The sequence below is a fragment of the Anomaloglossus baeobatrachus genome, unplaced genomic scaffold (assembly GCF_048569485.1).
Source record: "Anomaloglossus baeobatrachus isolate aAnoBae1 unplaced genomic scaffold, aAnoBae1.hap1 Scaffold_746, whole genome shotgun sequence".
NCBI lineage: Eukaryota > Metazoa > Chordata > Amphibia > Anura > Aromobatidae > Anomaloglossus > Anomaloglossus baeobatrachus.
This window is the reverse complement of record NW_027445125.1, coordinates 66,008-83,025: the sequence shown is the minus strand read 5'-3', so window position 1 is coordinate 83,025 and position 17,018 is coordinate 66,008. Positions and strand designations below refer to the sequence as shown.

The 17,018-nt window shown below is 49.6% G+C and overlaps 5 pseudogenes; all 5 read left to right on the top strand.

Annotated features, from left to right (window-relative positions):
- The first annotated feature begins 4,540 nt into the window (after nucleotides 1–4,540).
- LOC142287680 (5S ribosomal RNA) lies at nucleotides 4,541–4,659 on the top strand (annotated as a pseudogene).
- A 5,258-nt stretch (nucleotides 4,660–9,917) lies between these two features.
- LOC142287679 (5S ribosomal RNA) lies at nucleotides 9,918–10,036 on the top strand (annotated as a pseudogene).
- Nucleotides 10,037–14,523: 4,487 nt separating this feature from the next.
- Nucleotides 14,524–14,642, top strand: LOC142287678 (5S ribosomal RNA; annotated as a pseudogene).
- A 1,162-nt stretch (nucleotides 14,643–15,804) lies between these two features.
- LOC142287681 (5S ribosomal RNA) lies at nucleotides 15,805–15,923 on the top strand (annotated as a pseudogene).
- A 137-nt stretch (nucleotides 15,924–16,060) lies between these two features.
- On the top strand, nucleotides 16,061–16,179 carry LOC142287682 (5S ribosomal RNA; annotated as a pseudogene).
- Nucleotides 16,180–17,018: the final 839 nt, after the last annotated feature.

Genomic DNA, 17,018 nt, shown 5'->3' with positions numbered 1-17,018 from the left:
GGGCAAGTACCGGCATGGGAGACTGGCTGGGAATCCCTGGTTCCGTTGACATTTTTGACAATTTCTTTTTTTGGAGAGAGGGGGGGGAGTTAGAGTGGCCCTACCCACAATAAAAAAAAGCAAAAAAAAACACAAAGCTTTTACTTCAGCCTTGCTCTCGAAAAGGCCAACAGGTGCAATAGCTACCCGTCAACGGCCACTCTAAACTGAATGTGCCTGCCCTCGTCAGATCGCAGCCGCTACGCAGTTTGAGGCCGGGCAAGTACCGGCATGGGAGACTGGCTGGGAATCCCTGGTTCCGTTGACATTTTTGACAATTTCTTTTTTTGGAGAGAGGGGGGGGAGTTAGAGTGGCCCTACCCACAATAAAAAAAAGCAAAAAAAAACAAAAGCTTTTACTTCAGCCTTGCTCTCGAAAAGGCCAACAGGTGCAATAGCTACCCGTCAACGGCCACTCTAAACTGAATGTGCCTGCCCTCGTCAGATCGCAGCCGCTACGCAGTTTGAGGCCGGGCAAGTACCGGCATGGGAGACTGGCTGGGAATCCCTGGTTCCGTTGACATTTTTGACAATTTCTTTTTTTGGAGAGAGGGGGGGGAGTTAGAGTGGCCCTACCCACAATAAAAAAAAGCAAAAAAAAACAAAAAGCTTTTACTTCAGCCTTGCTCTCGAAAAGGCCAACAGGTGCAATAGCTACCCGTCAACGGCCACTCTAAACTGAATGTGCCTGCCCTCGTCAGATCGCAGCCGCTACGCAGTTTGAGGCCGGGCAAGTACCGGCATGGGAGACTGGCTGGGAATCCCTGGTTCCGTTGACATTTTTGACAATTTCTTTTTTTGGAGAGAGGGGGGGGGAGTTAGAGTGGCCCTACCCACAATAAAAAAAAGCAAAAAAAAACAAAAAGCTTTTACTTCAGCCTTGCTCTCGAAAAGGCCAACAGGTGCAATAGCTACCCGTCAACGGCCACTCTAAACTGAATGTGCCTGCCCTCGTCAGATCGCAGCCGCTACGCAGTTTGAGGCCGGGCAAGTACCGGCATGGGAGACTGGCTGGGAATCCCTGGTTCCGTTGACATTTTGACAATTTCTTTTTTTGGAGAGAGGGGGGGGAGTTAGAGTGGCCCTACCCACAATAAAAAAAAGCAAAAAAAAAACAAAAAGCTTTTACTTCAGCCTTGCTCTCGAAAAGGCCAACAGGTGCAATAGCTACCCGTCAACGGCCACTCTAAACTGAATGTGCCTGCCCTCGTCAGATCGCAGCCGCTACGCAGTTTGAGGCCGGGCAAGTACCGGCATGGGAGACTGGCTGGGAATCCCTGGTTCCGTTGACATTTTTGACAATTTCTTTTTTTGGAGAGAGGGGGGGGAGTTAGAGTGGCCCTACCCACAATAAAAAAAAGCAAAAAAAAACAAAAAGCTTTTACTTCAGCCTTGCTCTCGAAAAGGCCAACAGGTGCAATAGCTACCCGTCAACGGCCACTCTAAACTGAATGTGCCTGCCCTCGTCAGATCGCAGCCGCTACGCAGTTTGAGGCCGGGCAAGTACCGGCATGGGAGACTGGCTGGGAATCCCTGGTTCCGTTGACATTTTTGACAATTTCTTTTTTTGGAGAGAGGGGGGGGAGTTAGAGTGGCCCTACCCACAATAAAAAAAAGCAAAAAAAAACAAAAAGCTTTTACTTCAGCCTTGCTCTCGAAAAGGCCAACAGGTGCAATAGCTACCCGTCAACGGCCACTCTAAACTGAATGTGCCTGCCCTCGTCAGATCGCAGCCGCTTACGCAGTTTGAGGCCGGGCAAGTACCGGCATGGGAGACTGGCTGGGAATCCCTGGTTCCGTTGACATTTTTGACAATTTCTTTTTTTGGAGAGAGGGGGGGGAGTTAGAGTGGCCCTACCCACAATAAAAAAAAGCAAAAAAAAACAAAAAGCTTTTACTTCAGCCTTGCTCTCGAAAAGGCCAACAGGTGCAATAGCTACCCGTCAACGGCCACTCTAAACTGAATGTGCCTGCCCTCGTCAGATCGCAGCCGCTACGCAGTTTGAGGCCGGGCAAGTACCGGCATGGGAGACTGGCTGGGAATCCCTGGTTCCGTTGACATTTTTGACAATTTCTTTTTTTGGAGAGAGGGGGGGGAGTTAGAGTGGCCCTACCCACAATAAAAAAAAGCAAAAAAAAACAAAAAGCTTTTACTTCAGCCTTGCTCTCGAAAAGGCCAACAGGTGCAATAGCTACCCGTCAACGGCCACTCTAAACTGAATGTGCCTGCCCTCGTCAGATCGCAGCCGCTACGCAGTTTGAGGCCGGGCAAGTACCGGCATGGGAGACTGGCTGGGAATCCCTGGTTCCGTTGACATTTTTGACAATTTCTTTTTTTGGAGAGAGGGGGGGGAGTTAGAGTGGCCCTACCCACAATAAAAAAAAGCAAAAAAAAACAAAAAGCTTTTACTTCAGCCTTGCTCTCGAAAAGGCCAACAGGTGCAATAGCTACCCGTCAACGGCCACTCTAAACTGAATGTGCCTGCCCTCGTCAGATCGCAGCCGCTACGCAGTTTGAGGCCGGGCAAGTACCGGCATGGGAGACTGGCTGGGAATCCCTGGTTCCGTTGACATTTTTGACAATTTCTTTTTTTGGAGAGAGGGGGGGGAGTTAGAGTGGCCCTACCCACAATAAAAAAAAGCAAAAAAAAACAAAAAGCTTTTACTTCAGCCTTGCTCTCGAAAAGGCCAACAGGTGCAATAGCTACCCGTCAACGGCCACTCTAAACTGAATGTGCCTGCCCTCGTCAGATCGCAGCCGCTACGCAGTTTGAGGCCGGGCAAGTACCGGCATGGGAGACTGGCTGGGAATCCCTGGTTCCGTTGACATTTTTGACAATTTCTTTTTTTGGAGAGAGGGGGGGGAGTTAGAGTGGCCCTACCCACAATAAAAAAAAGCAAAAAAAAACAAAAAGCTTTTACTTCAGCCTTGCTCTCGAAAAGGCCAACAGGTGCAATAGCTACCCGTCAACGGCCACTCTAAACTGAATGTGCCTGCCCTCGTCAGATCGCAGCCGCTACGCAGTTTGAGGCCGGGCAAGTACCGGCATGGGAGACTGGCTGGGAATCCCTGGTTCCGTTGACATTTTTGACAATTTCTTTTTTTGGAGAGAGGGGGGGGAGTTAGAGTGGCCCTACCCACAATAAAAAAAAGCAAAAAAAACAAAAAGCTTTTACTTCAGCCTTGCTCTCGAAAAGGCCAACAGGTGCAATAGCTACCCGTCAACGGCCACTCTAAACTGAATGTGCCTGCCCTCGTCAGATCGCAGCCGCTACGCAGTTTGAGGCCGGGCAAGTACCGGCATGGGAGACTGGCTGGGAATCCCTGGTTCCGTTGACATTTTTGACAATTTCTTTTTTTGGAGAGAGGGGGGGGAGTTAGAGTGGCCCTACCCACAATAAAAAAAAGCAAAAAAAAACAAAAAGCTTTTACTTCAGCCTTGCTCTCGAAAAGGCCAACAGGTGCAATAGCTACCCGTCAACGGCCACTCTAAACTGAATGTGCCTGCCCTCGTCAGATCGCAGCCGCTACGCAGTTTGAGGCCGGGCAAGTACCGGCATGGGAGACTGGCTGGGAATCCCTGGTTCCGTTGACATTTTTGACAATTTCTTTTTTTGGAGAGAGGGGGGGGAGTTAGAGTGGCCCTACCCACAATAAAAAAAAGCAAAAAAAAACAAAAAGCTTTTACTTCAGCCTTGCTCTCGAAAAGGCCAACAGGTGCAATAGCTACCCGTCAACGGCCACTCTAAACTGAATGTGCCTGCCCTCGTCAGATCGCAGCCGCTACGCAGTTTGAGGCCGGGCAAGTACCGGCATGGGAGACTGGCTGGGAATCCCTGGTTCCGTTGACATTTTTGACAATTTCTTTTTTTGGAGAGAGGGGGGGGAGTTAGAGTGGCCCTACCCACAATAAAAAAAAGCAAAAAAAAACAAAAAGCTTTTACTTCAGCCTTGCTCTCGAAAAGGCCAACAGGTGCAATAGCTACCCGTCAACGGCCACTCTAAACTGAATGTGCCTGCCCTCGTCAGATCGCAGCCGCTACGCAGTTTGAGGCCGGGCAAGTACCGGCATGGGAGACTGGCTGGGAATCCCTGGTTCCGTTGACATTTTTGACAATTTCTTTTTTTGGAGAGAGGGGGGGGAGTTAGAGTGGCCCTACCCACAATAAAAAAAAGCAAAAAAAAACAAAAAGCTTTTACTTCAGCCTTGCTCTCGAAAAGGCCAACAGGTGCAATAGCTACCCGTCAACGGCCACTCTAAACTGAATGTGCCTGCCCTCGTCAGATCGCAGCCGCTACGCAGTTTGAGGCCGGGCAAGTACCGGCATGGGAGACTGGCTGGGAATCCCTGGTTCCGTTGACATTTTTGACAATTTCTTTTTTTGGAGAGAGGGGGGGGAGTTAGAGTGGCCCTACCCACAATAAAAAAAAGCAAAAAAAAACAAAAAGCTTTTACTTCAGCCTTGCTCTCGAAAAGGCCAACAGGTGCAATAGCTACCCGTCAACGGCCACTCTAAACTGAATGTGCCTGCCCTCATCAGATCGCAGCCGCTACGCAGTTTGAGGCCGGGCAAGTACCGGCATGGGAGACTGGCTGGGAATCCCTGGTTCCGTTGACATTTTTGACAATTTCTTTTTTTGGAGAGAGGGGGGGGAGTTAGAGTGGCCCTACCCACAATAAAAAAAAGCAAAAAAAAACAAAAAGCTTTTACTTCAGCCTTGCTCTCGAAAAGGCCAACAGGTGCAATAGCTACCCGTCAACGGCCACTCTAAACTGAATGTGCCTGCCCTCGTCAGATCGCAGCCGCTACGCAGTTTGAGGCCGGGCAAGTACCGGCATGGGAGACTGGCTGGGAATCCCTGGTTCCGTTGACATTTTTGACAATTTCTTTTTTTGGAGAGAGGGGGGGGAGTTAGAGTGGCCCTACCCACAATAAAAAAAAGCAAAAAAAAACAAAAAGCTTTTACTTCAGCCTTGCTCTCGAAAAGGCCAACAGGTGCAATAGCTACCCGTCAACGGCCACTCTAAACTGAATGTGCCTGCCCTCGTCAGATCGCAGCCGCTACGCAGTTTGAGGCCGGGCAAGTACCGGCATGGGAGACTGGCTGGGAATCCCTGGTTCCGTTGACATTTTTGACAATTTCTTTTTTTGGAGAGAGGGGGGGGAGTTAGAGTGGCCCTACCCACAATAAAAAAAAGCAAAAAAAAACAAAAAGCTTTTACTTCAGCCTTGCTCTCGAAAAGGCCAACAGGTGCAATAGCTACCCGTCAACGGCCACTCTAAACTGAATGTGCCTGCCCTCGTCAGATCGCAGCCGCTACGCAGTTTGAGGCCGGGCAAGTACCGGCATGGGAGACTGGCTGGGAATCCCTGGTTCCGTTGACATTTTTGACAATTTCTTTTTTTGGAGAGAGGGGGGGGAGTTAGAGTGGCCCTACCCACAATAAAAAAAAGCAAAAAAAAACAAAAAGCTTTTACTTCAGCCTTGCTCTCGAAAAGGCCAACAGGTGCAATAGCTACCCGTCAACGGCCACTCTAAACTGAATGTGCCTGCCCTCGTCAGATCGCAGCCGCTACGCAGTTTGAGGCCGGGCAAGTACCGGCATGGGAGACTGGCTGGGAATCCCTGGTTCCGTTGACATTTTTGACAATTTCTTTTTTTGGAGAGAGGGGGGGGAGTTAGAGTGGCCCTACCCACAATAAAAAAAAGCAAAAAAAACAAAAAGCTTTTACTTCAGCCTTGCTCTCGAAAAGGCCAACAGGTGCAATAGCTACCCGTCAACGGCCACTCTAAACTGAATGTGCCTGCCCTCGTCAGATCGCAGCCGCTACGCAGTTTGAGGCCGGGCAAGTACCGGCATGGGAGACTGGCTGGGAATCCCTGGTTCCGTTGACATTTTTGACAATTTCTTTTTTTGGAGAGAGGGGGGGGAGTTAGAGTGGCCCTACCCACAATAAAAAAAAGCAAAAAAAAACAAAAAGCTTTTACTTCAGCCTTGCTCTCGAAAAGGCCAACAGGTGCAATAGCTACCCGTCAACGGCCACTCTAAACTGAATGTGCCTGCCCTCGTCAGATCGCAGCCTGCTACGCAGTTTGAGGCCGGGCAAGTACCGGCATGGGAGACTGGCTGGGAATCCCTGGTTCCGTTGACATTTTTGACAATTTCTTTTTTTGGAGAGAGGGGGGGGAGTTAGAGTGGCCCTACCCACAATAAAAAAAAGCAAAAAAAAACAAAAAGCTTTTACTTCAGCCTTGCTCTCGAAAAGGCCAACAGGTGCAATAGCTACCCGTCAACGGCCACTCTAAACTGAATGTGCCTGCCCTCGTCAGATCGCAGCCGCTACGCAGTTTGAGGCCGGGCAAGTACCGGCATGGGAGACTGGCTGGGAATCCCTGGTTCCGTTGACATTTTGACAATTTCTTTTTTTGGAGAGAGGGGGGGGAGTTAGAGTGGCCCTACCCACAATAAAAAAAAGCAAAAAAAAACAAAAAGCTTTTACTTCAGCCTTGCTCTCGAAAAGGCCAACAGGTGCAATAGCTACCCGTCAACGGCCACTCTAAACTGAATGTGCCTGCCCTCGTCAGATCGCAGCCGCTACGCAGTTTGAGGCCGGGCAAGTACCGGCATGGGAGACTGGCTGGGAATCCCTGGTTCCGTTGACATTTTTGACAATTTCTTTTTTTGGAGAGAGGGGGGGGAGTTAGAGTGGCCCTACCCACAATAAAAAAAAGCAAAAAAAAACAAAAAGCTTTTACTTCAGCCTTGCTCTCGAAAAGGCCAACAGGTGCAATAGCTACCCGTCAACGGCCACTCTAAACTGAATGTGCCTGCCCTCGTCAGATCGCAGCCGCTACGCAGTTTGAGGCCGGGCAAGTACCGGCATGGGAGACTGGCTGGGAATCCCTGGTTCCGTTGACATTTTTGACAATTTCTTTTTTTGGAGAGAGGGGGGGGGAGTTAGAGTGGCCCTACCCACAATAAAAAAAAGCAAAAAAAACAAAAAGCTTTTACTTCAGCCTTGCTCTCGAAAAGGCCAACAGGTGCAATAGCTACCCGTCAACGGCCACTCTAAACTGAATGTGCCTGCCCTCGTCAGATCGCAGCCGCTACGCAGTTTGAGGCCGGGCAAGTACCGGCATGGGAGACTGGCTGGGAATCCCTGGTTCCGTTGACATTTTTGACAATTTCTTTTTTTGGAGAGAGGGGGGGGAGTTAGAGTGGCCCTACCCACAATAAAAAAAAGCAAAAAAAAACAAAAAGCTTTTACTTCAGCCTTGCTCTCGAAAAGGCCAACAGGTGCAATAGCTACCCGTCAACGGCCACTCTAAACTGAATGTGCCTGCCCTCGTCAGATCGCAGCCGCTACGCAGTTTGAGGCCGGGCAAGTACCGGCATGGGAGACTGGCTGGGAATCCCTGTTCCGTTGACATTTTTGACAATTTCTTTTTTTGGAGAGAGGGGGGGGAGTTAGAGTGGCCCTACCCACAATAAAAAAAAGCAAAAAAAAACAAAAAGCTTTTACTTCAGCCTTGCTCTCGAAAAGGCCAACAGGTGCAATAGCTACCCGTCAACGGCCACTCTAAACTGAATGTGCCTGCCCTCGTCAGATCGCAGCCGCTACGCAGTTTGAGGCCGGGCAAGTACCGGCATGGGAGACTGGCTGGGAATCCCTGGTTCCGTTGACATTTTTGACAATTTCTTTTTTTGGAGAGAGGGGGGGAGTTAGAGTGGCCCTACCCACAATAAAAAAAAGCAAAAAAAAACAAAAAGCTTTTACTTCAGCCTTGCTCTCGAAAAGGCCAACAGGTGCAATAGCTACCCGTCAACGGCCACTCTAAACTGAATGTGCCTGCCCTCGTCAGATCGCAGCCGCTACGCAGTTTGAGGCCGGGCAAGTACCGGCATGGGAGACTGGCTGGGAATCCCTGGTTCCGTTGACATTTTTGACAATTTCTTTTTTTGGAGAGAGGGGGGGGAGTTAGAGTGGCCCTACCCACAATAAAAAAAAGCAAAAAAAAACAAAAAGCTTTTACTTCAGCCTTGCTCTCGAAAAGGCCAACAGGTGCAATAGCTACCCGTCAACGGCCACTCTAAACTGAATGTGCCTGCCCTCGTCAGATCGCAGCCGCTACGCAGTTTGAGGCCGGGCAAGTACCGGCATGGGAGACTGGCTGGGAATCCCTGGTTCCGTTGACATTTTTGACAATTTCTTTTTTTGGAGAGAGGGGGGGGGAGTTAGAGTGGCCCTACCCACAATAAAAAAAAGCAAAAAAAAACAAAAAGCTTTTACTTCAGCCTTGCTCTCGAAAAGGCCAACAGGTGCAATAGCTACCCGTCAACGGCCACTCTAAACTGAATGTGCCTGCCCTCGTCAGATCGCAGCCGCTACGCAGTTTGAGGCCGGGCAAGTACCGGCATGGGAGACTGGCTGGGAATCCCTGGTTCCGTTGACATTTTTGACAATTTCTTTTTTTGGAGAGAGGGGGGGGAGTTAGAGTGGCCCTACCCACAATAAAAAAAAGCAAAAAAAAACAAAAAGCTTTTACTTCAGCCTTGCTCTCGAAAAGGCCAACAGGTGCAATAGCTACCCGTCAACGGCCACTCTAAACTGAATGTGCCTGCCCTCGTCAGATCGCAGCCGCTACGCAGTTTGAGGCCGGGCAAGTACCGGCATGGGAGACTGGCTGGGAATCCCTGGTTCCGTTGACATTTTTGACAATTTCTTTTTTTGGAGAGAGGGGGGGGAGTTAGAGTGGCCCTACCCACAATAAAAAAAAGCAAAAAAAAACAAAAAGCTTTTACTTCAGCCTTGCTCTCGAAAAGGCCAACAGGTGCAATAGCTACCCGTCAACGGCCACTCTAAACTGAATGTGCCTGCCCTCGTCAGATCGCAGCCGCTACGCAGTTTGAGGCCGGGCAAGTACCGGCATGGGAGACTGGCTGGGAATCCCTGGTTCCGTTGACATTTTTGACAATTTCTTTTTTTGGAGAGAGGGGGGGGAGTTCAGAGTGGCCCTACCCACAATAAAAAAAAGCAAAAAAAAACAAAAAGCTTTTACTTCAGCCTTGCTCTCGAAAAGGCCAACAGGTGCAATAGCTACCCGTCAACGGCCACTCTAAACTGAATGTGCCTGCCCTCGTCAGATCGCAGCCGCTACGCAGTTTGAGGCCGGGCAAGTACCGGCATGGGAGACTGGCTGGGAATCCCTGGTTCCGTTGACATTTTTGACAATTTCTTTTTTTGGAGAGAGGGGGGGGAGTTAGAGTGGCCCTACCCACAATAAAAAAAAGCAAAAAAAAACAAAAAGCTTTTACTTCAGCCTTGCTCTCGAAAAGGCCAACAGGTGCAATAGCTACCCGTCAACGGCCACTCTAAACTGAATGTGCCTGCCCTCGTCAGATCGCAGCCGCTACGCAGTTTGAGGCCGGGCAAGTACCGGCATGGGAGACTGGCTGGGAATCCCTGGTTCCGTTGACATTTTTGACAATTTCTTTTTTTGGAGAGAGGGGGGGGAGTTAGAGTGGCCCTACCCACAATAAAAAAAAAGCAAAAAAAAACAAAAAGCTTTTACTTCAGCCTTGCTCTCGAAAAGGCCAACAGGTGCAATAGCTACCCGTCAACGGCCACTCTAAACTGAATGTGCCTGCCCTCGTCAGATCGCAGCCGCTACGCAGTTTGAGGCCGGGCAAGTACCGGCATGGGAGACTGGCTGGGAATCCCTGGTTCCGTTGACATTTTTGACAATTTCTTTTTTTGGAGAGAGGGGGGGGGAGTTAGAGTGGCCCTACCCACAATAAAAAAAAGCAAAAAAAACCAAAAAGCTTTTACTTCAGCCTTGCTCTCGAAAAGGCCAACAGGTGCAATAGCTACCCGTCAACGGCCACTCTAAACTGAATGTGCCTGCCCTCGTCAGATCGCAGCAGCTACGCAGTTTGAGGCCGGGCAAGTACCGGCATGGGAGACTGGCTGGGAATCCCTGGTTCCGTTGACATTTTTGACAATTTCTTTTTTTGGAGAGAGGGGGGGGAGTTAGAGTGGCCCTACCCACAATAAAAAAAAGCAAAAAAAAACAAAAAGCTTTTACTTCAGCCTTGCTCTCGAAAAGGCCAACAGGTGCAATAGCTACCCGTCAACGGGCCACTCTAAACTGAATGTGCCTGCCCTCGTCAGATCGCAGCCGCTACGCAGTTTGAGGCCGGGCAAGTACCGGCATGGGAGACTGGCTGGGAATCCCTGGTTCCGTTGACATTTTTGACAATTTCTTTTTTTGGAGAGAGGGGGGGGAGTTAGAGTGGCCCTACCCACAATAAAAAAAGCAAAAAAAAACCAAAAAGCTTTTACTTCAGCCTTGCTCTCGAAAAGGCCAACAGGTGCAATAGCTACCCGTCAACGGCCACTCTAAACTGAATGTGCCTGCCCTCGTCAGATCGCAGCCGCTACGCAGTTTGAGGCCGGGCAAGTACCGGCATGGGAGACTGGCTGGGAATCCCTGGTTCTCGTTGACATTTTGACAATTTCTTTTTTTGGAGAGAGGGGGGGGAGTTAGAGTGGCCCTACCCACAATAAAAAAAAGCAAAAAAAAACAAAAAGCTTTTACTTCAGCCTTGCTCTCGAAAAGGCCAACAGGTGCAATAGCTACCCGTCAACGGCCACTCTAAACTGAATGTGCCTGCCCTCGTCAGATCGCAGCCGCTACGCAGTTTGAGGCCGGGCAAGTACCGGCATGGGAGACTGGCTGGGAATCCCTGGTTCCGTTGACATTTTTGACAATTTCTTTTTTTGGAGAGAGGGGGGGGAGTTAGAGTGGCCCTACCCACAATAAAAAAAGCAAAAAAAAACAAAAAGCTTTTACTTCAGCCTTGCTCTCGAAAAGGCCAACAGGTGCAATAGCTACCCGTCAACGGCCACTCTAAACTGAATGTGCCTGCCCTCGTCAGATCGCAGCCGCTACGCAGTTTGAGGCCGGCAAGTACCGGCATGGGAGACTGGCTGGGAATCCCTGGTTCCGTTGACATTTTTGACAATTTCTTTTTTTGGAGAGAGGGGGGGGAGTTAGAGTGGCCCTACCCACAATAAAAAAAAGCAAAAAAAAACAAAAAGCTTTTACTTCAGCCTTGCTCTCGAAAAGGCCAACAGGTGCAATAGCTACCCGTCAACGGCCACTCTAAACTGAATGTGCCTGCCCTCGTCAGATCGCAGCCGCTACGCAGTTTGAGGCCGGGCAAGTACCGGCATGGGAGACTGGCTGGGAATCCCTGGTTCCGTTGACATTTTTGACAATTTCTTTTTTTGGAGAGAGGGGGGGGGAGTTAGAGTGGCCCTACCCACAATAAAAAAAAGCAAAAAAAACCAAAAAGCTTTTACTTCAGCCTTGCTCTCGAAAAGGCCAACAGGTGCAATAGCTACCCGTCAACGGCCACTCTAAACTGAATGTGCCTGCCCTCGTCAGATCGCAGCCGCTACGCAGTTTGAGGCCGGGCAAGTACCGGCATGGGAGACTGGCTGGGAATCCCTGGTTCCGTTGACATTTTTGACAATTTCTTTTTTTGGAGAGAGGGGGGGGAGTTAGAGTGGCCCTACCCACAATAAAAAAAGCAAAAAAAAACAAAAAGCTTTTACTTCAGCCTTGCTCTCGAAAAGGCCAACAGGTGCAATAGCTACCCGTCAACGGCCACTCTAAACTGAATGTGCCTGCCCTCGTCAGATCGCAGCCGCTACGCAGTTTGAGGCCGGGCAAGTACCGGCATGGGAGACTGGCTGGGAATCCCTGGTTCCGTTGACATTTTTGACAATTTCTTTTTTTGGAGAGAGGGGGGGGAGTTAGAGTGGCCCTACCCACAATAAAAAAAAGCAAAAAAAAACAAAAAGCTTTTTACTTCAGCCTTGCTCTCGAAAAGGCCAACAGGTGCAATAGCTACCCGTCAACGGCCACTCTAAACTGAATGTGCCTGCCCTCGTCAGATCGCAGCCGCTACGCAGTTTGAGGCCGGGCAAGTACCGGCATGGGAGACTGGCTGGGAATCCCTGGTTCCGTTGACATTTTTGACAATTTCTTTTTTTGGAGAGAGGGGGGGGAGTTAGAGTGGCCCTACCCACAATAAAAAAAAGCAAAAAAAAACAAAAAGCTTTTACTTCAGCCTTGCTCTCGAAAAGGCCAACAGGTGCAATAGCTACCCGTCAACGGCCACTCTAAACTGAATGTGCCTGCCCTCGTCAGATCGCAGCCGCTACGCAGTTTGAGGCCGGGCAAGTACCGGCATGGGAGACTGGCTGGGAATCCCTGGTTCCGTTGACATTTTTGACAATTTCTTTTTTTGGAGAGAGGGGGGGGAGTTAGAGTGGCCCTACCCACAATAAAAAAAAGCAAAAAAAAACAAAAAGCTTTTACTTCAGCCTTGCTCTCGAAAAGGCCAACAGGTGCAATAGCTACCCGTCAACGGCCACTCTAAACTGAATGTGCCTGCCCTCGTCAGATCGCAGCCGCTACGCAGTTTGAGGCCGGGCAAGTACCGGCATGGGAGACTGGCTGGGAATCCCTGGTTCCGTTGACATTTTTGACAATTTCTTTTTTTGGAGAGAGGGGGGGGAGTTAGAGTGGCCCTACCCACAATAAAAAAAAGCAAAAAAAAACCAAAAAGCTTTTACTTCAGCCTTGCTCTCGAAAAGGCCAACAGGTGCAATAGCTACCCGTCAACGGCCACTCTAAACTGAATGTGCCTGCCCTCGTCAGATCGCAGCCGCTACGCAGTTTGAGGCCGGGCAAGTACCGGCATGGGAGACTGGCTGGGAATCCCTGGTTCCGTTGACATTTTTGACAATTTCTTTTTTTGGAGAGAGGGGGGGGAGTTAGAGTGGCCCTACCCACAATAAAAAAAAGCAAAAAAAAACAAAAAGCTTTTACTTCAGCCTTGCTCTCGAAAAGGCCAACAGGTGCAATAGCTACCCGTCAACGGCCACTCTAAACTGAATGTGCCTGCCCTCGTCAGATCGCAGCCGCTACGCAGTTTGAGGCCGGGCAAGTACCGGCATGGGAGACTGGCTGGGAATCCCTGGTTCCGTTGACATTTTTGACAATTTCTTTTTTTGGAGAGAGGGGGGGGGAGTTAGAGTGGCCCTACCCACAATAAAAAAAAGCAAAAAAAAACAAAAAGCTTTTACTTCAGCCTTGCTCTCGAAAAGGCCAACAGGTGCAATAGCTACCCGTCAACGGCCACTCTAAACTGAATGTGCCTGCCCTCGTCAGATCGCAGCCGCTACGCAGTTTGAGGCCGGGCAAGTACCGGCATGGGAGACTGGCTGGGAATCCCTGGTTCCGTTGACATTTTTGACAATTTCTTTTTTTGGAGAGAGGGGGGGGAGTTAGAGTGGCCCTACCCACAATAAAAAAAAGCAAAAAAAAACAAAAAGCTTTTACTTCAGCCTTGCTCTCGAAAAGGCCAACAGGTGCAATAGCTACCGTCAACGGCCACTCTAACTGAATGTGCCTGCCCTCGTCAGATCGCAGCCGCTACGCAGTTTGAGGCCGGGCAAGTACCGGCATGGGAGACTTGCTGGGAATCCCTGGTTCCGTTGACATTTTTGACAATTTCTTTTTTTGGAGAGAGGGGGGGGAGTTAGAGTGGCCCTACCACAATAAAAAAAAGCAAAAAAAAACAAAAAGCTTTTACTTCAGCCTTGCTCTCGAAAAGGCCAACAGGTGCAATAGCTACCCGTCAACGGCCACTCTAAACTGAATGTGCCTGCCCTCGTCAGATCGCAGCCGCTACGCAGTTTGAGGCCGGGCAAGTACCGGCATGGGAGACTGGCTGGGAATCCCTGGTTCCGTTGACATTTTTGACAATTTCTTTTTTGGAGAGAGGGGGGGGAGTTAGAGTGGCCCTACCCACAATAAAAAAAAGCAAAAAAAAACAAAAAGCTTTTACTTCAGCCTTGCTCTCGAAAAGGCCAACAGGTGCAATAGCTACCCGTCAACGGCCACTCTAAACTGAATGTGCCTGCCCTCGTCAGATCGCAGCCGCTACGCAGTTTGAGGCCGGGCAAGTACCGGCATGGGAGACTGGCTGGGAATCCCTGGTTCCGTTGACATTTTTGACAATTTCTTTTTTTGGAGAGAGGGGGGGGAGTTAGAGTGGCCCTACCCACAATAAAAAAAAGCAAAAAAAAACAAAAAGCTTTTACTTCAGCCTTGCTCTCGAAAAGGCCAACAGGTGCAATAGCTACCCGTCAACGGCCACTCTAAACTGAATGTGCCTGCCCTCGTCAGATCGCAGCCGCTACGCAGTTTGAGGCCGGGCAAGTACCGGCATGGGAGACTGGCTGGGAATCCCTGGTTCCGTTGACATTTTTGACAATTTCTTTTTTTGGAGAGAGGGGGGGGAGTTAGAGTGGCCCTACCCACAATAAAAAAAAGCAAAAAAAAACAAAAAGCTTTTACTTCAGCCTTGCTCTCGAAAAGGCCAACAGGTGCAATAGCTACCCGTCAACGGCCACTCTAAACTGAATGTGCCTGCCCTCGTCAGATCGCAGCAGCTACGCAGTTTGAGGCCGGGCAAGTACCGGCATGGGAGACTGGCTGGGAATCCCTGGTTCCGTTGACATTTTTGACAATTTCTTTTTTTGGAGAGAGGGGGGGGAGTTAGAGTGGCCCTACCCACAATAAAAAAAAGCAAAAAAAAACAAAAAGCTTTTACTTCAGCCTTGCTCTCGAAAAGGCCAACAGGTGCAATAGCTACCCGTCAACGGCCACTCTAAACTGAATGTGCCTGCCCTCGTCAGATCGCAGCCGCTACGCAGTTTGAGGCCGGGCAAGTACCGGCATGGGAGACTGGCTGGGAATCCCTGGTTCCGTTGACATTTTTGACAATTTCTTTTTTTGGAGAGAGGGGGGGGAGTTAGAGTGGCCCTACCCACAATAAAAAAAAGCAAAAAAAAACAAAAAGCTTTTACTTCAGCCTTGCTCTCGAAAAGGCCAACAGGTGCAATAGCTACCCGTCAACGGACCACTCTAAACTGAATGTGCCTGCCCTCGTCAGATCGCAGCCGCTACGCAGTTTGAGGCCGGGCAAGTACCGGCATGGGAGACTGGCTGGGAATCCCTGGTTCCGTTGACATTTTTGACAATTTCTTTTTTTGGAGAGAGGGGGGGGAGTTAGAGTGGCCCTACCCACAATAAAAAAAAGCAAAAAAAAACAAAAAGCTTTTACTTCAGCCTTGCTCTCGAAAAGGCCAACAGGTGCAATAGCTACCCGTCAACGGCCACTCTAAACTGAATGTGCCTGCCCTCGTCAGATCGCAGCCGCTACGCAGTTTGAGGCCGGGCAAGTACCGGCATGGGAGACTGGCTGGGAATCCCTGGTTCCGTTGACATTTTTGACAATTTCTTTTTTTGGAGAGAGGGGGGGGGAGTTAGAGTGGCCCTACCCACAATAAAAAAAAGCAAAAAAAAACAAAAAGCTTTTACTTCAGCCTTGCTCTCGAAAAGGCCAACAGGTGCAATAGCTACCCGTCAACGGCCACTCTAAACTGAATGTGCCTGCCCTCGTCAGATCGCAGCCGCTACGCAGTTTGAGGCCGGGCAAGTACCGGCATGGAGACTGGCTGGGAATCCCTGGTTCCGTTGACATTTTTGACAATTTCTTTTTTTGGAGAGAGGGGGGGGAGTTAGAGTGGCCCTACCCACAATAAAAAAAAGCAAAAAAAAACAAAAAGCTTTTACTTCAGCCTTGCTCTCGAAAAGGCCAACAGGTGCAATAGCTACCCGTCAACGGCCACTCTAAACTGAAAGTGCCTGCCCTCGTCAGATCGCAGCCGCTACGCAGTTTGAGGCCGGGCAAGTACCGGCATGGGAGACTGGCTGGGAATCCCTGGTTCCGTTGACATTTTTGACAATTTCTTTTTTTGGAGAGAGGGGGGGGAGTTAGAGTGGCCCTACCCACAATAAAAAAAAGCAAAAAAAAACAAAAAGCTTTTACTTCAGCCTTGCTCTCGAAAAGGCCAACAGGTGCAATAGCTACCCGTCAACGGCCACTCTAAACTGAATGTGCCTGCCCTCGTCAGATCGCAGCCGCTATGCAGTTTGAGGCCGGGCAAGTACCGGCATGGGAGACTGGCTGGGAATCCCTGGTTCCGTTGACATTTTTGACAATTTCTTTTTTTGGAGAGAGGGGGGGGGAGTTAGAGTGGCCCTACCCACAATAAAAAAAAGCAAAAAAAAACAAAAAGCTTTTACTTCAGCCTTGCTCTCGAAAAGGCCAACAGGTGCAATAGCTACCCGTCAACGGCCACTCTAAACTGAATGTGCCTGCCCTCGTCAGATCGCAGCCGCTACGCAGTTTGAGGCCGGGCAAGTACCGGCATGGGAGACTGGCTGGGAATCCCTGGTTCCGTTGACATTTTTGACAATTTCTTTTTTTGGAGAGAGGGGGGGGAGTTAGAGTGGCCCTACCCACAATAAAAAAAAGCAAAAAAAAACAAAAAGCTTTTACTTCAGCCTTGCTCTCGAAAAGGCCAACAGGTGCAATAGCTACCCGTCAACGGCCACTCTAAACTGAATGTGCCTGCCCTCGTCAGATCGCAGCCGCTACGCAGTTTGAGGCCGGGCAAGTACCGGCATGGGAGACTGGCTGGGAATCCCTGGTTCCGTTGACATTTTTGACAATTTCTTTTTTTGGAGAGAGGGGGGGGAGTTAGAGTGGCCCTACCCACAATAAAAAAAAGCAAAAAAAACCAAAAAGCTTTTACTTCAGCCTTGCTCTCGAAAAGGCCAACAGGTGCAATAGCTACCCGTCAACGGCCACTCTAAACTGAATGTGCCTGCCCTCGTCAGATCGCAGCCGCTACGCAGTTTGAGCCGGGCAAGTACCGGCATGGGAGACTAGCTGGGAATCCCTGGTTCCGTTGACATTTTTGACAATTTCTTTTTTTGGAGAGAGGGGGGGGAGTTAGAGTGGCCCTACCCACAATAAAAAAAAGCA